The sequence below is a fragment of the Podarcis gaigeae genome (genome assembly GCF_964106915.1).
Source record: "Podarcis gaigeae genome assembly, chromosome: 6".
Lineage (NCBI taxonomy): Eukaryota > Metazoa > Chordata > Lepidosauria > Squamata > Lacertidae > Podarcis > Podarcis gaigeae.
The window spans coordinates 63052852-63069516 of NC_139682.1; the positions used below are offsets into that span (position 1 = coordinate 63052852).

The 16665-nt window shown below is 43.4% G+C and overlaps 1 protein-coding gene across 15 annotated transcripts in view; it reads left to right on the forward strand.

The window, feature by feature from the left end:
• The first annotated feature begins 967 nt into the window (after window positions 1-967).
• Window positions 968-16665, forward strand: part of LRRC7 (leucine rich repeat containing 7) — a 184103-nt gene continuing 168405 nt past the window's right edge. For 8 of the 15 annotated variants that reach the window (XM_083742900.1, XM_083742905.1, XM_083742907.1 and 5 more), the window contains exon 1: window positions 976-1920. The gene's annotated coding sequence lies outside the window, so the exon portion shown is untranslated. Of the gene's footprint in view, window positions 1921-16665 lie in introns of all 15 variants that reach the window. The other 7 variants (XR_014565298.1, XM_083742903.1, XM_083742910.1 and 4 more) reach the window with 5 other exon arrangements.

Below are 16665 nucleotides of genomic sequence, written 5' to 3' on the forward strand. Positions count from 1 at the left end.
TTAGCCACAATCCATACGTTTCTTATGAAATACTGGATTTCCCCTCAAACCAGCCTTGATCCAAATGGACAAAAATAATGACCTAGCTGCATTTTAAGCCAGTAATGCACGTGTAGCCCAGAGAGAGCATAGGGACTTGGGGAGAGGCAATGCAGCATGGATTATGCAGCGTGCGGTGCATCATCACCCTGTCACACCCTCAGAAACCGCACAGCCTTCATTTGCAATGTCCTCTGCCACCCACCATACCCATGGGGTGACGCCAGATTTCTCTGGACGCCTCCTGCCCCTTCCAGAGAAGCAATGAGAACCCAGAAGCCACTACTTCTTCTCTGGTGATGGTGGACCTGCCATTGGAAGCTGGTGCCGCTTCTCTCCTCTGGTACTGAGGGGCAGGGGGTGCCCATTGTACCTCCCCATCACCACCTGAGAAGTGAGGAAAAGCAGCAGCAGGAGAGCCTACTGGATCCCCACTCTGCCTCTTCTCCTCGCTTCTCCTGTGGAAGCGCTGGGTGGGGAAGCAGGATCTGCCGCCTGAAGCAGCTTCCTCAATCTGCCGGTGGTGAAGCCGGCTCTTCATCTCCAGCAGCTGCTAGTGCTGCTCAGTGGCTTGCGCCAGAGAGACCTCCCGCCTGAGCCTGCGGGTCTCCAGCAGCTACTAACTGACCGTCGAGGCGCTCTAGAAACCACGCTCCTTGACCACTGGGGTGAGACTAGCGGGAAGGCGCGCGCTACTCCCACGTTCAGGCTCCGCGCGTGGCTTCTGCCGCTGCGAGAAGACGAGCAAAGGTGAAGCAGCCTTCCGAAGGGGCGTGTCCTTGGCTGCGGGACCACGGCGGCCACGTGCAGAGCGTGGGCCAGGTGGGCGGGGCGTTTGTACACGGGCCTCCTCCTCCTCCACCACCACGCCCACTCCACTTTTTCTTTCGGCGGGGCGGGGAGCGCGTGCGCGCGCGAGAGAGAACAGGGGGCTGGGATTGGGGGGGGGGGGAGCGGTGGTTAGCGAGGAGCGCTGACGCGCGCGCCTTGTGGGGGCGGCCGTTGCCTCTCCTCCCCTTCCCTCTACCGCTCGGGAGGGCGAGCGCCGGCTTCTTGCCTCTGAGGCGAAGCTGAAGCCGGAGGCTCCTTCTCCTGCCGTCCGCGCCCCCCCCCCCGCTTCCCCTTCGCTCGGGGCGTTGGGTTTTGAGCGGGAGACACCTCAGCGCAGCGCCAGGCTGCCGCCCTCTCGGCCAGGGGTCGCTCCTTTCCCTGAGGGAGGGCGCCAGGCGGTTCCTCTTGCTTCGCTCCGTTGGCGCCGTCGGACGTGAGGGGCGCCCTCTTCTTCTTCCTCCTCCTCGGGAGCTTTTCGCCGGCAGCGAAGGAGGTTCGGCCACATGTGGGCAGCGCCAGCCCTCCTCCCGCTTCCCTTTCTTTCCCTCCTCCTCCTCCTCTCTCCTCTGCAACCATTATTACACCTGTGAATGGAGGGAAGGAGCGAAGCCGTCGCCTGAAGCTGAGGAGGAGGCGGCGGCCTTGACAGTCACACACACACATTCGGGTTATCTTTTGGTGTGTTTTTGCCCTCCGACCCTTTTCTCGTCGGCAGAGGGGCAGAGGGGCAGTCGGAGAGCTCCTCGTGGCCAGCCGCGGCAATGTGAGGCAGCCCTCCTGCGTGCGCGCCCTTGTGGAGTCTCGCTCCTGCGCGTCGCTCCGGCAGATGCGCCGGGGAAAGGGGGCTGGTTCGAGGCGCCCCCCCATCCCCACCGATTTATTTGCATCGCTGCCTCCGCGGCTGTAGTGGCGGCGCCGGCAGGACCCCCCTTTTTCCCCCTTTCTTTCTTCGCACGCCGCCTCGGTCCTAAAGGATTGACTGGATGAAGAGCTTGCCTTTTGGGTGGTTGCCTTGGGGGACTGGCAAGCGGAGAGACTTCAGCTGACAAGGTACCTGTTCTCCAGACCTGGGTGGGGTGGGAGATGCAAGATGCTCACCTGAAGGGTATCCGCATCGTGGTCTAGTAAAGGGGGGGGGGGAGCAATAAAAAAAAGGGAGGGGAATCGCCATTCTTCTACCTTAACCTATCTTCTCACTTTTTTCTTTAAACCCCATAGCCTCTCGATTTCTTTATGGGAATCGCTGTCGCCACCGTTATCATTTGCAGGCAGCGGAAAGGCTCATGGGCAGATTCCCCTCCCTGCAATGTGCATGTTTGGAGCAGGGGGCTGCGTCCTTTTTCTTGGGGAAGGGGCTGCTGCTCCTACGGTTGCCTGCTGTAGGGGCGTGTTAGCAGTGCAAGCGCTGCACGCTCCGGCTCCCTGCACGGGCAAGCCGGGATTCAAGCTGGAGGAAGTAGCTCTTTGTGGTTTCACGCTCTTCCCCGTTCCCCCACCCGCCACCCCCTCCCCAAAAAATTGCTGCTGGGTGTTGCCTCCGTTTGGGGGCGGATGGTGGTTCGGGGGCGGTGGGTGAGCCATGGAGTGATGGAAGCGCCCGAGGGTGCTGCTGCTGCTGGTAATCGGTTGAAATGCAGTGGTTGCTAAGGGGAGAAAGCAGAGCTGCAAAGAAGCTATATTCTCCTCCTACCTAGCTTTGTGATTCCCCTTCACCCCCACCTCCGCTTAAAAGACGTGTAGATTTGGAGGGGGCGGGGTGGCATGGGGGACAGGATCAAGGTGGCTGAAGCTGTTTGCTGGTTAGAGCAGCAGAAGCTCCCACTTGGCATTTATGCACAGGAAAATTTGCAGCATGGAAAATTTACGGCATGGTTGCAGGCTATGGAGGGCCCTTTTGTGGTGTGTGTGTGTGTGTGTGTGTGTTTCTTTCTTACCACACTGTAAGTACAATACTCCCCATCTTGCCAGGAGAGGGTGTGAACAAGTAGGAAGATGTGACTGGTAGGGCATAGTTTCTCTCTGTGGAAAGGGACCCATGTTGCTACCTAATGTCTGCCACTATAGCTTCCAGAGGGAGAGGAGAGGTATGCAAGTGGAGAAGAGTGAATTGCTCATGCATTGAACCAGCCATCTCATATTCACATCCACTCACCTGCACTTTCCCTCTGGGTGGTACAAGCATAGCAGCGGAGATCAGGCAGTATTCTAGAGGGTTACCAAGTCAAGGTAGTAGTGACAGCTTCTGCTCATTCATTCTGGGAAGCTGTGCTGGGCCCAATATTCTCTGCCATGCTGCCTGCAGATGGAGGGCAAGCAAGTAAAAGGAAACCACAGGCAAGGAAAAGAGGAGAAGCTGTCCCTTGTAGGATTGTGGAATCACTTACGTTCCCCTCAATCTTAAGAGCATGGCAGGAAGGACTAGGCAAGTGATGGCCGCAAGGGGTTGTTACCATTACTTCTGGTTGCTTAGCTGGCCTCTCTCAAACTCTGGGAGGCTCTGCCTACTCACTCTCTTTCTCTTTGGGTGCAACAATTGGAGTGATATGATGGGGAATGGTTGGACACAGCAGGGCTTCGCAGAACAAGTGAATCAGCGAAAGTTGCTACTGCCTCTTCTTGGTTGCTCTCCACTCTGGACAGTGCTGAAATGAGTACTGGCTCCCTGCATCCAATCATTACTTGCTGCACAGGTGAGCGAGCAGAAGGACAGGGGCAGAAATTATTGTGAGCAGTTGCCTCTGTCCAGTTGCACACCTACACTCTCCTCTCCCTCTGGCTGCAGCGGTGGTGGGTATTGGACACAGTTGCACTCACCCAAGAGAGGGCAAGTTAGCTGGGGGAGACCTTTCTCTGTTGACAGTGCCACAGGGCCCAGTCCTCCCTGAGAGAGAAGATGAACAAGTGAATGGAGGTAGCATTCTTTTTTGGTTTGTACACGCTCTAGGCAGCCCTGCTGGTTCCTGTTTTTAGTGCCGTGCTGTCCATGGAAAGAGAAGGTGGGTGGACAGAGGCAACCACTACTGCTTTCACTTGCTTTCCCACAGTGTCCCTCTGGCAGTGCAGTGAACAGAGCCCAAAGCACTTGGAGGCTGTTGTACCTTAGCACCAAGCTAGTTCATGGTCAGTGTGAGCCATCCTGTGGTGCTGGGCCCTTGCAGCATATTACGTTTCTGCAAGATTTAAGCTTGTGTGAGTGCTGGAGAGGACAGGCTAACCTTATGGCTTCATAACATATTGTGAAGATTTTAAGATACATAAACAGATAAGAGGATTAGACTGTTAGATCTCATAATTTCAGGGGCAATTGAAACACACACACACACACACACACACACACACACACACACACCCCCCAGAACACTAATCTCTTTTTTCATTGTCTTCAGATAATAGCACAATTGGGGCTTTCTCATTTGAGCCACCAAAAGAGTGTGGTGTGGATACAAAATGGAAGGGTCGATAGCTAGAATTGCATTGATTTTAATGCAGTTCAGACTGTCCCCAGTGGAAATTGCTCTGCAATTATGTGTGGGCATCATAGTTCTCTTTTAGTTTTAAAAATAGGGAAACTCAATTGGCGTTATTTTATGTCAATACTGTGGTGGTCCTCTTATTAAAAATATTCATATTCTTTGTTCGGTGTGACTAGAGACATTTAAAATACTCATCTATTTCAACCCACCAAGAGCCCGCTTCCTCCACCCTCTTCTTCCCCATGGTTGTGACTCAGAATGGCTTTCCTTTTTTGGTATCTATGTGAAAGAGATGTCTGTAACCCAACTTTACTTTGCTGTTCCTTCTTAGCCATGCCTATTCATTAAACGCCCACAGTGTGCCTGCCATTATGTAAAGTTTAGTTGAATTCTGCACACTGGGCATGCTCAGTTCTCATTAGGTTGCTTTGGGCTTGCTTTACCACCTCTTAGGATTTTTTAAATAAAGACTATAAATCTTGACATTCTCTCAGACCTCCCCACTCCCTCTTGTGCATGGTTGGCGCCATTTTTGCTACATAAACCACATTCAGTCTTGAATTTTGAAAATAGAGAAATGATTCTCAATACAGTTTTTAACTCATGAAATATTTCTCTAAATTAAAAAAATGTGAATGAATGTGCACTACAAAGAGTATGGAAGATGGTACCTCAATTAGGGAAAATGTTGGTAATTAGCATGTATTTGTTTCTAATTAAGGCTTACTAAGGCCGTGTAACTTAAGTTCCAAATTCCAGCAGCAACTCATTTTAATAATTCTTGAAATTTAGTCATACCCACGTTGGATAAGAAAGAAATAATGGGTTGTATCCTGTGTTTCTACAAGTTGAAGCTATTTAACAACATAGTTGTTTCATTGGTGAAATGTTTTATTGTACAGGATAATTCATAAGCATGTTGCTGGTAACTTCATTGCACAATAGATTGCATACCTGTTACACATTGAGTTTCTGCTAGCACAGTTGTTGGAGTTTATTTCTTTGTTGTGAAACATTAAAACCCGAGAGTCCTTGCGCTAGCTAACAGAACATTGAATAGAGCCCAGTGTTCTTCCATTCAAATTTATTATCGCCTTGAAAGATAATATGAAAATATTTAAATATTTGCAACATTTAAAAAAAAATCTTGAGGCCTTGAATTTTGCAAGTCTTCTGGGAAATTTGTTGTTTCCCCCTATGCTACCAACATCTTCACCATTTGTTTGACCAGAGAAACAGGAACAGTTTCTGTGTAACAAAGTTTAAATTTTCTTAACTTTGTTATAAAATACTCACTTTATACGTATTTTAAAATCTATGTTAAAGCTTGCTGTGTCATCATATATATCTATATCCCAACTTCTTGTTCCTCTCCCTCGGGACAAGTTTTAGTTTTGAAAGGGATAGGGCCCTGTATGTCTTTTCTCCTAACCCTCTTCTTTCATTCTCTGTGGAAATACATTTCTTTCTTCTTTAGTCTTTCTAATTAGAAGTGAAGGTGGAAGTTAGTCCCTGCCTTAGATGGACACCTATCAGTGCTTGATATGACAGGAAAACGCATGAAATTCAAGTTGGAATCAACTCTTTGGGTCTGATTCCAGTGTAGATGTGTTGAAATCACTGATCAAATGCTAGGTTGATTCAACAGGAATGAATGGTATGCCTCTTATGCTTGCTCTTCTAGCGGTCACTAGCTAACAAAGTGTAACACAAGCCCCTTGAGATTTAGAAGATTTGTTTCCTTTTACTATTGGTGTGAGTTGAATCAGATTGAATCCTTCTGGACCGTCTAGAGGGGCTGGGAGCTGGGGGCACTGTTATACGGTGGTTCCGCTCCTTTCTCCTGGGCCGTGTCCAGAAAGTGGTGGTGGGGGATGGGTGTTCAGACCCCTGGGCTCTCACTTGTGGTGTGCCTCAGGGTTCCGTCCTCTCCCCCATGCTTTTTAATATCTATATGAAGCCGCTGGGAGAGATCATCAGGGGGTTTGGGCTGGGTGTTCATCAGTATGCAGATGAAACCCAGCTCTACCTCTCCTTTAAATCAGAACCAGTGAAGGCGGTGAAGGTCCTGTGTGAGTGCCTGGAGGCTAACAGATTGAGGTTGAATCCTGACAAGATAGAAGTACTGTTTTGGGGGGACAGGGGGCGGGTGGGTGTGGGGGATTCCCTGGTCCTGAATGTGGTAACTGTGCCCCTGAAGGACCAGGTGCGCAGCCTGGGAGTCATTTTGGAGTCACAGCTGTCCATGGAGGCACAGGTTAATTCTGTGTCCAGGGCAGCTGTCTACCAGCTCCACCTGGTACGCAGGCTAAGACCCTACCTGCCCACGGACTGTCTTGCCAGAGTGGTGCATGCTCTAGTTATCTCCTGCTTGGACTACTGCAACACGCTCTATGTGGGGCTACCTTTGAAGGTGACCCGGAAACTGCAATTAATCCAGAATGCAGCAGCTAGACTGGTGACTGGGAGTGGCCGCCTGGACCACATAACACCGGTTCTGAGAGATCTGCATTGGCTCCCAGTATGTTTCCAGACACAGTTTAAAGTGTTGGTGCTGACCTTTAAAGCCCTAAACGGCCTCGGTCCTGTATACCTGAAGGAGCGTCTCCACCCCCATTGTTCAGCCCGGACACTGAGATCCAGCACCGAGGGCCTTCTGGCGGTTTCCTCATTGCGAGAAGTAAGGTTACAGGGAACCAGGCAGAGGGACTTCTCGGTAGTGGCGCCTGCCCTGTGGAACGCCCTCCCAGCAGATGTCAAATCAATAAACAACTATTTTACTTTTAAAAGACAACTGAAGGCAGCCCTCTTTAGGGAAGTTTTTTATGTCTGATGCTGTACTGTTTTTAATATTCAGTTGGAAGCCGCCCAGAGTGGCTGGGGAAACCCAGCCAGATGGGCGGGGTATAAATAATAATAATAATAATAATAATAATAATAATAATAATAATAATAATAATTATTATTATTATTATTATTCTCTTTTGGAAGAATGAGCCACATTGATAACTCTGGACCACTTATATTATAAAGTCCTGTTAAAACATAACTTTCTGATATGAGGGAGATAAGAATAAACCTATCTTGGGTATTTATAATGTCACCATGGTAACATTTTCATGCTTTGTACTTGGCCTCTGACATTTTCACCTAAACAGAGCTCAACAGAAAATTCTATTCTTGTTTCTACTAGGATAAAGTGTTGCGGGCAATTGAAATGCAAGGAAGGATGCACTTTGAATCACAGTTATATTTAACATTTTTTTGTTAGTGTTAAGTGTAGAAAAAAGCATAGTAACTTGTGCTGGCAAGTTAGATGGGTGTTGGTTCTATGCATCAATTTACTGTATTCCAGTATTCAACAAGAGATTCAGGCTTACCATGACAACACCCGCTCCCCTCTCTCTGTTCATCAAATATTGCAGTAGATATTTTTTTAGCACAAAAGCAGCACCTTCTTAAAGAAATGACAACACTACAATATATACTACAGTGAGCAAACTTAACTGTACAGAATGCTTGTTCTGAATGGAATTATACCTGCTTTGGGGGGGAAAGCTGACCTATTTTTCCTGAATTTTAATGCAGCTTTTAGATTAAGATGACTTCACACTTCTATTTTTAAAAAGTTTGATGAAAGCACATTGAGGAGAGTCGTTCTCTTCCACCAAAACTAGAGTGCTTGCTTTAAAGAAAGTATGTGGTAGATCTGTATAAATTTGAGAGGACATTAGAGCCCTGCCGGATCAGATAAAAGACTCATCTAATCCCTCATCCTGTTTTCACCAAATGTCTGTGGGAAGTCTGTAACGAGGACCTGAGTGCAACAGTGCTCTTCCTCATGCACGTTTCTCAGCAACTGGTATTCAGAGACTTAATGCTTCTGACAGTCAAGGTAGAACATAGCCATCGTGGCTAGTAGCCACTGATAGTTTTATCTTCCATGATTTTGACTAATCCTGTTTTAAAGCCACCCAAGTCTGGCCATCTTTTCATCTTGCTGGAGTTCCATACTTTAATTATGCACTGTGTGGGGAAGTACTTTCTTTTGTCTGACCTGAAGCTTCTCTTCCAATATTCAGCTTCATTGGATGGTTCCAAGTTTTAGTATTGTGGGGGAAGCTAAAAACTTATCTATTTTCTCAACTCCATGCATAATCTTGTATACCTCTACCATGTTTTCACCCCTTACTTGTCTTTTGTCTAAAGTAATCCCCCCCAGTCATATTTTAACTCATAGAACAGTTGCTGCAGTCCTTTGATCATTTCAGTTGTCCTTTTTGGAAGTTTTTCCAGCTCTATAACATCTTTTTAGGCGAGGCGACCAGAACTGTACACATAATCCAAAGTACAGTATCACCGTAGATTTGTATAGCACCATTATGATATTGGCATTTTATTTTCAGTCCCTTTTCTAATGATTCCTAACATGTTACCCATTCCAGAGAGGAGAAGGCTGACAAAAGCAATAGCCATGCAGCAAATTTCCACATTCACAGAAAATAAGGCATTGAATAAGGGAGCCATTCCTGCTGGTTTATAGTGACCAAAGCACATTTCCCTATACAGATAAGAGATAAAATTAACACATTTTCAGTTATTTCAGATTAGATCTTATCTAACTCAGTGATTAAAGAAGAATGCAGATTTTGACAGTAAATTGATTTTTCATGTTATTTTCCAATAAGAGAATGCTAGTTTATGGAGAGATTGGTCAGAGTCTGATTTCTTTCAGTCCACAAGCGTCATGGCTCTTTGGTGCACAGAAGTTTCACAACACACATTCATTTTGCAATACTCGCATTTGTGATGTGATTTCGAGGTGATAAGAATCAGTAAAGGTCCCCTACAAAACAACAGCAGACAGTTCTATTTTTTACCTTCTCAGAAGTGCAGTGTAAGTAAGTGAATACTCCATCTCTCAACTTGATAATCACAAATAATGGCTAGCCAGAAAGCCAAGCTGACATTTGTTCCCTCTCAAGTGACATCATGATCGAGGGCAGTTGATCTAGATTCTAGGTAGTACTTGGTTTCATCTCTAATTGAACTAGTACTATTTTGGTGGTATAAAGTTAAATGATCATTACTTTGAAACCTTCATTTAGTGGCCTCTAACACCAGCTAAAGAAAGGTTGTAATACTGACAGATTGGGAGTTGTTGATTAGTCAGTAACAAGGTGACCTTCAGTAATATATGGGGAGTTTTCCTGTTCATTCAGTCATGTCCTACTTCACAATGTTTCATTCCTCCTCCCACTTAGTTTTCTGTCCCCATCCCCAACAATCAATCAGCATTCTATGCCCACTCAGGTTTTTTCTCATTAGGATTCCCCCACCCCTGCTAAAGATTTATTATATTTGTGCAAGCCTTTGGGTTCCCTCAAGCCTCTTGATTTTGTGTGTGTGTACTCAGTGAACATTAGCAATAGCGCAGGGTGTGTATAACCCGCCTGAAGATTTATTGGTTTTTTGGTTTTTTTTAATGGATATAATGTATGGTATGGATTCTTTGCTACAGAGGTCTGTTTGCTGGGAGAGGATCCCTTGTTGGGATCATGTAACACTTCCAGTGTGAGTGGGGAGGAGCAAAGCAGGTATAATTTAGGCATAGAAAGCCGGGCTTTATGCCTTATCTTTCAAAGGAACTGTTAAGGGGGTTCATTTTAAATCTAGAATTTGCCTTCATTTTTTTCTTTTCTAGATATAACACAATATGTTCTTCTTTATTACAGTTTTTCTAAATCTGTTTAACTCTGTATGTTATCTTTTTAATTGAAAAGCAATAAACCATGTAGATTCTCAGATCTTTAGTCAGCAGTCTTTCACAGCATCATGAGGCAAAGTATATATATATGCATTAATTTGTTACAGTGCACATGTAGCAATCTCATTGCTTTCTAAACAGCAGTTTTACATGGAAACTTGGTTCTGTAAAAGTAAATGACATCACAGCCGGCAACTGCTCCTAACTAACTTCTCCTGTTGGTCAATGTCCTACATAGAAAAAAGTTCCCCAACTTGGTGGTAAACCTTGATTTAGCATTATGTTCTAATGCAGTTAATTAACATGCAGCAGTTACCAATCAGTCATTTCAATAGAAGCACAGATCCACATATATGGTTATTTGCATTAATGAGTCAGTTTTATTGGCTGAAAAGGGGACTTCTTGCAAATGCAGTAGCTCTATTTGGATGTTGGAGCACTAAAGAACTCTGGATCTGATTTTGTAAAGAAAAATTCCACTCTCCACACACCTGTGGTAAGGAAAGACTCAATTCAGAAACATGATTGCTGAAGCATCCCATGAATCTTTCATAGGAAAGTTGTGCTCATGGTAAATAGTGTAGAAATCATGTCCTAAAAGAAATAAGTACTGAAAGAAAGTCTGAAAGTAATAAGTACTGTTAACCTTGAGAAAAGAAAAGAAAAAGTTATAAAAAAAAATACTTAGATGACACCCAGGCATATAGAGGAAACGGTTGCTCGTTGTAAATATTCAGGAAAGGTCCTGAAATAAATTATTTAAATTGCAACAAAGATTATATACTTCTTGTGGCAGGGGTATATAGTGGGGAGACAAATCCTAAAGGAGAAAGTTCCAGCAACATACGTAATATGTTATTTGAAGAGCGTTTGGACTCTTGTGTGAATGGTGCTTTAGATTTTGGACATGGTTTCTTAGCTCATATAGTATAGTGGCTTTAAAAGTATGAATTGTTGTTTATTATAAGATTATTAGGCAGTATCTCAGTGGCAAGAGTTAAATGGTTGTTAAACTTCCCCTAAAGTGAGATTCCGCACCACTATCTGTTGTGCCTTACAATGTGTACTCTTAGTTTACAGAGGAAAAGGGTGAAGCACAACAGACTTGCCTAGTATCCCATGTGACCTGAGTGTGCAGAATCCTCTGCATAATGTTCACTGGTACTGTGCTTTGGCAGCCAAACTTCCAAGCTTCATGGAAGTTTTGAAAATCATTGATAGACTCCAAACTCTCTGGAGTTCTTTTGTTTTCCAGAACATTAAAACTGGTGCACAGTAATAACTTATATTTTAAAATCAGCAAAATCTTTGATATTCACTACCATTCCATTCTACATTTCTCACTTTGACTGGATTTTTTGGTGGTGATGTTCTGTGGATGGATTTAAGTATGTGCTATTACATGCTTGTGAAATACAGTGTCGTGGTGATTGTCCTTCATTCATTCTCCTTCCATGAATTTTTGCCGATTTCCCCTGAAACCACTATGAAGAAGTAAGTAAATAATGAGTAGAATAAAGAACTAGCAAGTGCCTGTTATATTCTGCAACACTGTAGTCTGAAATACTGATTTACAGCTCAATCCTAACCATATCTGCTGGAGTTAGGATTTGCAGTTTAAAAGAAACAAGTGAAAGGATGCCAGTGCTATAACTCTCAGTTTGAGCCTTTTGAGAAATATGACCATTTGACAGGGCGCTAAGAATTCCATATTCCGTCAGTAAGGAGACAGGGTGCTGTAACCTGTGCCTCACTGCTGATTGCAAAATCTTACTGGAAGGCACTTTACAGATGGGAAACATAGACTGATTAATAGCTTAATTCAAAGCTCTGTGAAGTAAATGGATGCCTTTCTTTTGACAAAATGCTCTTTATTGGTCCTTAAACAGCTTGCTGAAAGGCAATATCTGGAAATGTCCACTAGAAGACTGAGATGTGCCTATAGTTCTAACGTTCCAATCTGTCACAGTTTGTCATAAGGTATTACATGCTTACCATCACAGTTTTCTGTTTTGTGTGTCCATTCTTTGTGAATTCCTTGTTTCTATAAAAGGCAGCATTCAAGGGTGATTTCTCTCAATTTATTTTGCCCTCTTCATCTAAAAATGTAAACAGGACCTTTAATAATAATAATATAATAAATTTTTATTTATACCCCGCTCAGGGCGGCTAACAGCAAATATAAAACATTGATTAAAAAGTGACTTAAAAACAGCATAAAATACAACATAAATGCAGGATCAATGTCAATAAAATTTTAAAAAATCAGGGTCATTTGAAGGGGGACCCAGTCAGTAAACATCAAATGATCACCAGGGCTAACTGGCCAAGTTGGTCCTACAAAGGCCAGCAAGGAGACCAGGGAAGAGTTTAAATATGGGGTCTCGGAAGGGTTTCTTCATAAAAAAGGAAAGGGGAAAGGGAATTGAGTATCAGGCTAATTCAAATTGAAGCTTTCTTAACAATTATTATCAGCTCCAAAAATGTGGCAAACGTCTTAAATACATAAAAGGTGATAGATAAAAATGATATATATATATATATATATATATGCAAAGAACCAATCTATTTGTGAAAAGGGTGAAAAAGCTCCCTTCACCACACCACAGGCTGAACTTTCATTGCAGTTGCAGCCTCCACTGTTGCACTTTGTAAGAAAATAAAACAACAGAGGAAAGACACATGCCACTTAACATCACATATAGCTTAGCCTGATAGATAGAATTCCAACACCATAATAAGAAAGAATCAAAATGTAAGCTTTCCTGGTTTCCTCAAAGCTTTAACCAAGTACAACAAGTAAAGTGATGTAAAGAGATGGGACTTCCCTGCACAGACAATTCCCCATAAATGGTCTTAGAATGCACAGTTGATATATTTTATCATCAATAACTAGGCATACATGGAAGTCAAATTTATTTAAAATTGTTGAGGTGGTGACAAGTAACTTTTAATGTAATTAAATATGTACTAAAAGAGGTTTCTTCTTTCTTTCTTTCTTTCTTTCTTTCTTTCTTTCTTTCTTTCTTTCTTTTCTACTTCTATAAAGGGTCATCTTGATTTTTTGTAGATGTTTTGTGTAGAGTGGTCCATAAAGTCCGGATTCAGAGTCAGTTAAAGTATCCTAGACAGAGCAAACATGCAGGAACAACATTGCCTACGATAATCAATCTAAATTATGTTCATATATTTTTCCATGTTTCTCCTTCACTAATTGTTTCATGTTTTGGAATTTAAATTCTTTTGTATGTTTAGTGGGTCAGTATAAAATGACATGCAACTCTTAGTATTTCAGTTTAGGCTATTACATTGGATTTTTCTTTGCAACTAGAACCCATCTGATGATACGTGCATTTTCATATTAAAGTGCTGCTTTCCACTGCAATGCAAAACTTTTAAAAAGACACCTCTGAATTGTTCAGTATAAAAACTCTTGACAACCTTGTGAATTTTCATATTTGACAAATGGTTCTTATTCATGCCAGCGCTTCAGACTAATGTTCTGGGACTTGTGGGTGTTAGAGAACAGAACAAATTTCCATATCAACTAATTTGATCCCACACTAGAGTTTTAAATGGGATTATTTTTGACAGTCCTTATATGGTAGATTCAGCCCCCCCCCCCATAAACATGACTATCAAGTACACAGTGGCAATTATAAATTTTGAATTCAGTAGATATGAAGGCCTTGCTTCCAAAAATAGTAATTTTGCATGCTTCCTCAGAGTCTGCACTTTTAGATAATTAACTTCTGATCTGCAGCACTAGCAAGGTTTGGATAGCTATTTAGGAAACAGAATATATTCATATTACCACTTGTTACTTTACATCCAGTTCACTCCCACTTCTAATTTTCGAAGCTGCATTCACATGACATTAGTGACAATTCATATCAATCCTGTGGTTTCTTGACAAATACTGCTGTTTGGTGCATTCTCCCCCCTCCTCAAACCAGCTTCAGACCAATGGGAAAGCAGGATGCTGAGTAAGCAACAATGTGAACGTATCTAAACAGCTGTCTTGCAGGCATAGATAAGCATGCAAGCACAGATGTCAGTGTAATAAATAGGAGTTCTAGTGGGATTGCAGGGGCAGGGAAACCAAAAAAGTTGTGTGTGCTGGGGGGAGACATCCCCACCCTCTCTCTAATGTGAACATCTCAGTGCACATGCAGCTTGAAACACTGTGTGGGGAAATTGCCCCTATGCTTAAAAAAATATCCTCACTAATGTGAGCATACTCTTAGATAGGAAATAAACTGCGGCAGAATCTGATTGTTTTGGGGGTTTTATGGCAATGAGTTTGTGCAAACTGTTAAATCTGCTCTGTAACCTGGGGGTATATAATGTTTTAGGGTTATACCTTTTCGACATTTGAATTGTGTGGCTTTTAACCATGCAAGCACTCGAGGACAGTTTAAAGGTTTTATTTCTTCACAAGGTGATCCACTGTCTGTGCAAAGATTTAAGATCTATAAAGTTGTTCTGTAATGTTACACTGTGCAGCAAAGACTGAAGTAAATGGGCTAACATACTTCGTAATCTCACAATTTAAATTTAAATTTTGACAGTTAGTTGCAAAAAACAAAAAAAGCTGAAGGGTAAGAAAGAAAAGGAATGAGCTCCAAATTTTAGAGGCAAATTATAAAACTGATAATATGAAAAATGGAGCTGGACTTGTAGCAATAATGTACTGATGCTGTGTTGTACAGAATAAAAAAAATATTGCGGCATTTATTTGGGATATTACAACTGCACTGAGCCTGGGTTGGTCCATATTGTTCGTTGTGCTTAAGTCCTGTTGAAATCAATGTGAATTAAGTCATTACTAAATTTTCATGGTGAGTTCATTGGGACCTAAGTGCTGGTAACTTAGTCTGAATCCAACCTATTATCTCCACCTACACATATTTTTGATGCAGGTCCAATACTGTTAGGATTGCATCATGATGATAATGAGAACTTGGGGATAGCCCCCAAAGTAGTCTGCTGTGCTGATGTATCTTTCCATCTCTTTTCTCTGTAACTCACTCACATAGGTATCTAGAATATAACTACAGTAGGCCATTGAGTCTGCAACTGAGGCCGGTGTTGCCTCATTCCTAACAGAGAAGCTTTGCCTTTCCAGCAGAGTGAAGACATGATATATCTATTGAGTATAAAGGACATTTATTAATTAAAGGATCTTCAACAAGCAAGCAAACATGAATGTAGACACAGTATGATTTGAAGCCATAGGAAAGCAAAGCATCCGTAAATGCTTTTACCCTCAGGTGCCTCAAAATCCTTAACATGACTTTTGCCAAGGATCAGACATTTTGCCCAGACTCCAGTCTACATGACCGAAACATTCTATTAGTAGTATTAGCCAAACAACCAAATGCAAATCTGTTGAATCATCGGTCAAATTGATTGTTTGAATCAGTCAAAACCAATTTCCCAGTATGAGGTATGTGAAAAAACACAACACCCCCCCTTTCAGCCAATAAAGCTATCAGCTCCTCCCATACTGGTATCAAATAGCAGGACTAGCTGGTGCCCCTGTGCTAGGAGAAGCAGAAAGTGCAGAGACTTAGGCTGCTATATACAGGCCAGCTCCTGCCTTTTGTTGATGGGCAGTGTATGGTGCCCCATGTGTCAGAATGCACAAACTCCTAAATTGTATGTCTCTACCCCAGATGCAAGAAGCAGTGTGGCAAAACCAGCCTCGCTATAGCAGTATGAATCAGCATTTTCCCAAGGGTAAGACCATTCATAAAACCAGGCCACATCTAGCAGCAGCTCCTACTTACTTTAATGTTCAGTTTTTCTCAGATGAACTTAAAAGAAGCAATATAATAGTCCTATTGAGAAAAAGAAGCAACATAATAGTCGTGTTAAGAAAAAGAACTTTTGTTGATAGTTTTTCTCTTTTTGAAACTCAGGGCTTTAATCCTATAATAAATAAATCCCCTCACCTAAACTTCTGGGGCTTAACTGCTAGTGCTATGTTACTTCTTGGTATGAAAACATCAGTAAAGACGATAATAGTGCAGAGAGAGACACAAAATATATATCAGAAGTATCTGTAGAATAGGTAAAGGTAAAGGGACCTCTGACCATTATTAGGTCCAGTCGTGGACGACTGGGATTGTGGCGCTCATCTCGCTTTATTGGCTGAGGGAGCCAGCGTACAGGTTCCGGGTCATGTGGCTAGCATGACTAAGCTGCTTCTGGCAAACAAGAGCAGCGCATGGAAACGCCGTTTACCTTCCCGCTGGAGCGGTACCTATTTATCTACTTGCACTTTGTGCTTTTGAACTGCTAGGTTGGCAGGAGCAGGGACCGAGCAACGGGTGCTCACCCCATTGCGGGGATTCAAACCACTGACCTTCTGATCAGCAAGCCCTAGGCTCTGTGGTTTAACCCACAGTGCCATCCGCGTCCCTGAATAGCAGTAGGTAAACTAGTTCTTCTGGGATTGTGTCCATTGCACAGCTAATGCAGTAGGAGTCTTTCCTCACTCCCCTCTCTCCCTGTACTCCCCTAAATCTGCTCCAGAGGATCCCCCAACCC